Below are 6507 nucleotides of genomic sequence, written 5' to 3'. Positions count from 1 at the left end.
TTTTGACCCTACAACAAATTTCTGTTGTAAGCCACTAAGTTTTTGGTAATTCTTTTTTACAGCAACACAAGGAAACTAATACACTAGAAAATTTCAGTAAAACACTCTAAGTAATCCATAGTGAAAAGGAAAGTCACAAGAAAAATTTTAATAATTCATTAAATTGAATGGAAATGGAAATCTGACATATCAAAATTTGTGGAATGTAACTAAAGCAGTGCTGAGATGGAAATTTATAACACTAAATGTATACGTAAGAAAGGAAGAACACTCTCAAATGAATAATCCAAGCTTTCACCCCAAGAACCTAGGAAAAAAAGAGCAAAATAAATCCAATGCAAGCAGATGAAAGGAAATAATAAATATAAGGGCAGAAATCAGGGAAACTGAAAACAGAAAAACAAACAATAAAAATCAATAAAACAAAGAGCTGGTTGTTTGAAAAGATCAACAAAATTATCAAACCTGTAGCAGAACTGACAAAGAAAAAAAAGGAAAGATACAAATTACCAATACCAAAAACAAAATGGGAAATCACTACAGACTGTGGAGACATGCATATTATAATAATGAGATACTACAATAAACTTTATACGCACAAATTTGATAACTTAGATAAAATGGACCAATTCCCTGACAAACATCAACAACCACAGCTCATTCAATTGAAATAGATATTTTGAACATTCCTACAACTATTAAAAAAAATTGAATTTGAAAAGGAAAAAGAAACTCTTAAAAAAGAACTCTCTAGGCCCATATTGTTTTTCTGAAGAATTGTATGAAATGTTTAAAAAATAATCAACACCACTTCACACAACCTCTTCCATGAAATGGAAGAGTATGAGGTACATCTCAATTCATTTTATGAAGCTAGTATTACCCTGATTCAAAACCAGAGAAAAAAAGCACAAAAAAAGGAGAAGAAAAAAAGAAAGTTACAGACCAATACCTCTTATGACTATAGACTCAACTGTGGTTGATTAAATATTAATAAATAAAATTTAACAATATATGGAAAAGAATAATGCACCATGGCAAAGTGTGGTTTATTCCAGGGATGTGTGGCTGATTCTGACTTTGAAAGTCAATCAATGTCATCCAATTTATTAACAGGCTAAAGAAGAAAATTAAAACAATGATATCAATCAATGTAGAAAAAGCATTTGAAAAAATTCAACAGCCATTTATGATAAAAATTCTTGGCAAACTATAGAGGAGGTCTTCCTCAACTTAATAAGGAGTGCTATAAACTAAATTACGCCTTCCCACAACTCATATTGAATCCTTTATCCCCAGTAAGATTCTATTTGAAGGTTCGCCTTTTAGGTGGTAGTTAAGGTTAGAGGAGATCATAAAGGTGGCGTCCTAATCCAACAGGAATAGTTGCCTTACAAGAAGACACACCAGAGCACTTACTTTCTCTCTCTCTTCACGCAAATGAACAATGGAAAGGCCTTATGAGGAGGCAGAGAGAAGGTGGCTGTCAGCAAATTGGGAAGAGAGCCCTCACCAGAACTCAACCATGCTGGCATGTTGATCTTAGACTTCCAGACATCAGATAGTAAAGAAAAGAAATTTATATTGTTAAAGTCGCTGAGCTTATGGTATTTTGTTATGACTGCAGTAAATTTATAAAAAAATGCTTAAAATTGTTAAGTGACTTTAGCAAGGTTGCGATATACAAAATAAATACTTGGAAATCAATTTTATTTCTATAAATTAGTAATGAACACATGGACATCAAAATTAAATATGTAACACCTTTTATAATTGCTCCAAAAAGAGATAACTACTTAGGTATAAATCTGACAAAAGATTCACAAGACTTATGCATAAAAATCACAAAATGCTGGTGAAAACAATCAGGGAAAATTTAAATAAATGAACAGACACACCATGTTCATGGTTTGGAAGAGTAAACATAAAAAAGGTGACAAGTCTCCTAAAACTGATATGTGTATAGATTTAATGCAATTCCTATAAAATTTCAGCAAGATGGTTAATAGACATGACAAGATGATTTTAAAATTTACATGCAAACACAGAAGAACTAAGAGAGTTAAAACCTTTCAAAAAAGAAGAAGAAAGTAGAAAGAATCATTCTCCAATTTCAGAACTTATATGACTATAATATTAACACTGGTACTGGTGGTGAAATAGACACACAGGTTAATGGAATAGAATGTAAACCTAGAAATAGACTCACAAAAGCATGCTTGACAAAATTTTGACAACTGAGCAAAAGTAATTCTACAAAGAAACAATAACCAAAATTTAAATAGTGGTGTTGAAACATTTAGACATCCATAGGGGGAAAAATTTCAACTGAAGTCTCACTTTTATATAAAAGTTTACTCAAAATATATCATTGACTTACATTTAAAACATAATATTATAAAACTTTAGACAAAAACATAAAAGAAAATCTTTAGATCTAATAAAAGGGTTCTTAGACTTAACACCATATCATGATACATAAAAAAGAAAGGTTAATAAATTGAACTTCATCAAAGCTACCTACTTTTGCTTTGTAAAAGATCCCATTCAACAATGAAAAGACAATCTAGACTCGTCTTTACATTTTCTATAAACTAAGAATGTATTTGCACACCATATATTTGATCCAGAACTAGTATACGTATATAAAGATATACATATGACTCAAAATACATAATCCAACTGGATAAAATATAGTCCAATTATAAAATGGGCAAAAGGCTAGAAAAGACATTTGACTGAAGAGGATATATATATGGTGAATGTGCATATGAAAAAGATACCCAAGTCATTATCCACCAACAAAATTAAGATCACATGCTATCACCATTTTATCACTATCACTAAGAATAGCTAAATTTTAAAAAATGACATCTAATGCTTGTGAGAAATCAAAGTGTGTCATTCTTACATTGCTGGTGGATATGTAAATGGTACAGCCACTCTAGAAAACCAGCACTTTCTAAAACAAACAATCTAAACGTGTAAGTATTATATGACCCAACCAATGCATTTCTGGGTACTTGAATATTTATGTTCATTCTGAAACCTGTATAAAAATGTATACAGCAGCTTTGTTTGTAATGGTCAAAATTATAAACAGCTCAGATGTTCCTCAATTAAGGAATAAGTAAATTAATTGTTGTATATTCAATGAAATCCTAATTTAACAATAAAAATGAATGAAATACTGTTACATGAAAAATCATGAATGTTCTCTAGAAAATTATATGGAGGAAAAAAACCAAACAACCTCATCCTCCCAAAAAAACTCCAATTCCAAAACATCACGTGCTGCATGATTCTGTTCCGAAAAGGTTAAAGCTCTCAGTGTAGCTCATCCATATTTCAGGTGTTGTCAATGTGATAGAATTAAGAGGTAGGGTCTTTAATAGATGATTAGGCCAGGAGAAGGCCTCCCTGGTGAATGGAATCAGGTGTGCTTATATATTAGGCTTGAGGGAGGAAGGTCATTCCTTTTTATCCTGTGTCTCCCTCCGAAGGAACCATCTTGGAAGCAGAGAACGGCCCTCACCAGAAAACTGGATCTGTGAGCACTTGGATCTCAGGACTTCCCAGCCTCCAACACTGTGAGAAAATAAATTTCTGTTCCTTGTAAATTATTTAGTGTCAGGTAGTTTTGTTATAGCAGCACAAAACAGACAAAGATATGTTTCTATAACATTCTTGAAATGATACTGTTAGAGAAATGAAGAACAGATGAATAGTTTTGAGGGGCTGAGTATGGGCAATGGGAGCATGAAGGCAGTAGATGTGCCTACAGAAAGGCAAAATGAAGGATCTTTGCAATAACGAAGATGCTTAGTTTTGTTCCTATGTCACTATGCCTTTGGAGACGACCCTTCCCAGCCACATGTCAGCAAGCACATGTGGACACAGAACTCAGGATGCCTCAGAGACAAAGGAATGCCACAGAAGGACACTGTCAGAGGGCAAGTGTTCATCCATGCCTTTGAGTCATTGCAGTTATGTCCTTAGAGATTTGTTTTGCTCAGGGATTTTCAAGGGGTGTTTTGTTTTTATCTGAGTTACAAACACATTCAGAAAGATACATGCATTGCCAGCCGGTGAGGTTTTTGACCAAAAAAAAGACCTTTTAAAAAATATTCTTTTACCTATTCCAATTCCTTGGGCCAAGAAAAGAGACACAGAACTATGCACAAGTTAGGGGTGACAGGGCAGGAGGAACATTTCAGAGGAAGCTTAAGGCTGTCTTCTCACTTTCTTCTGGGCCATTTTCTGAATGGGCTGGAGCAGCTGACGGTGCTTGGACACGATTTTGGGAGACAGCAGGGATCCCTGCTTAAAAGGTCAGAAATGGGATCTGGCCACTCTCAGCCTGGGTTTGGCTAAATTGGCCTCTGGAGCATATGGTGACTCTCTGACAGCCTGGCTCCTACTTGCTCCTTCAGAGAGACTATTTTCTTTATGAGAGTAGAGAATGAGGAGAAGAGATCCATTAGTCTCAGCTGTGAATGAACGTTTCCAGGCTAGTGTTTGCTGCTGTATCTGAGCAGGACACTCCCAGGCTGCTTGGGTTGCCTCCATAGTCTTTACTTTTTTAAAATTTTTATTTTAAAAGGGGGGACCAAATTATTATTATTTTAAAATTTGATTACAACCAATTTTGTTGGCATTAAAATTAGAGGCATTAAGCTGGAATGGATATATACCAAAAACCAGAAAATGAGTTTGGCAAAAATGGGAATAGGAGTTTTCCAGTAATTTCAGATTAGAAATCAATTTAGAGCAACAAACCCCATGCTTACATTGATTGTGCCACAGATTTAAACTTCAGTAGTGCATTAGTAAACTGTTTACATTTAGGTCTTCACCTTGAGATTTGACAGCTGTTTCTTAAAAAAAGTCTCAGTACCCGGTGCAAATAAATCAGTCTTCTCAGTGCCTTAGCACACACTTAAAATTTCTCCATTGTATATGTACAAAACGCCTGCAATGTGGGCATGGCAAAATACATACTTTCATAACAAAACTATAATATACCTCTCAAATATGAACAATATACACATAATACATGGTATACAGTATTTACAAAATATAAAATATAATACAAGCTGTTTGTGATTTTTCAAACTCATCTTTTGCACTTGTATGCTGCAACAAGGCAAACTTCCATTTCTGTACCAATTTTCTCAAGAGTCCAGGGATAGGGGAAAACTTATGTTTTACACACATATTGAAATCTGAAACCTAAGATTGAACTTTCAGGAGCGTTTTTAAGTGTACCGCCATCATCTCCCTGTTTTGGTTGGAATTTTCAACAGTGCTTCCCATCCAGTGAGTAGGAGGCTTTGGAAGAACACTAGGAGAAGGTGGATCACTAAACTTTGCCCCAGCATGATTTTCCTTTTGGCTAACTTCAGTTAGAAATGCTGATTTCTTCAAATGCGTATTTTTAATGTTCTCGGTATTTTTAAAAGGCTTTTTTTCCTGCTTCTGAATTCTGTCAGATGAAACAGAATCCTGCCAAAAGCTGTTTTCATTTCTTTTTGCAGAGGTGATCTTGGTTAGTGGCAAATTATATTTGTTTTTCTGTCTATCTTTGGTTGTTCATACAAGTGTATACCATGAACAAGCTGGCCGTGAGGAAGGGCAATTTTCTCCGATTTTCCCATCTTTGATTTTAAAACCTCTTTCCTGAGCGGGGTTCGGTCGGGCGCCGCGGGCCGCAGCGGGGCAAGGTCGGGGCTGGCTCCTTCCGTGCGGGTTGCGGCTGCAGGACTCGGGGCCAAGACGGCGGCCGGGCCCGGGACCTCCTGCGCTCTGCTGGGGCCCGTCGCCGGGCTCCGGCCGCCCTCCAGACTCGGCCGGTGCTGCTGGTACTGGTGGAAGCAGATGGGCAGCTGCCCTGCAGGGCTGGCCCGCACCTTCTTCTTTCGCCGCTTCTTCGGCGCTGCCCTAGGGTTGCCTCCAGCGCGGCGAGGCTGCGGTTGGGCAGAGCTGCTGGAGCGCGAGGCTGGGGTGTCAGACACGGGCCATCTCCCCCCTAGAAAGTGAGGGAGGAAAAGGGTCGGGGGCAGTGCCCGGGGATCCGGGGTAAAGGCTGCGGAGCCGTGGTCACCATGGGGAGGGCCCCGAAGTAACCGCGGGAGGAAAAGCCAAGCGGCGCAAGGCGGCCACCCAGGACGAGCGGCTCCCGCTGCGGGACGGAGACGACGGTCATCGCGCTAGGAAGCTTATCGCTCAGCAACGAGGAGAAGAGGAGAAGGTGAAGCCTGTGAAGAAGGGGTAGCGGCGACAGATGCCGCTAGGAGAGCCAGAGAAGATCGCGAAACATGACTCGGGCGGTGGCGGCGCAGCAACCAGTCTTTACTTTTTAGGCGGCTCCCTACCTTGACAGAAGAAAATCATCTCTCCCTTCAATTTCAGGGAAAGCAGCATGTGTCTTTTCACGGGGAAGATATTCTTCTGCAAGTAAAGTGTGATCGGGTTGAGAAAACTGGGAAGATCATGATTTCACACCAT

General features: G+C 38.2%; 1 pseudogene; it reads right to left on the bottom strand.

The window, feature by feature from the left end:
* Positions 1–5232: 5232 nt before the first annotated feature.
* LOC105729190 (proline-rich nuclear receptor coactivator 1-like) lies at positions 5233–6205 on the bottom strand (annotated as a pseudogene).
* Positions 6206–6507: the final 302 nt, after the last annotated feature.

The sequence above is a fragment of the Aotus nancymaae genome, unplaced genomic scaffold (genome assembly GCF_030222135.1).
Source record: "Aotus nancymaae isolate 86718 unplaced genomic scaffold, 86718_ANA_hifiasm-v0.15.2.pri h1tg000043l, whole genome shotgun sequence".
Lineage (NCBI taxonomy): Eukaryota > Metazoa > Chordata > Mammalia > Primates > Aotidae > Aotus > Aotus nancymaae.
Note: the sequence above shows the minus strand (reverse complement) of the source record. Positions and strands in the feature narration are given on the sequence as shown.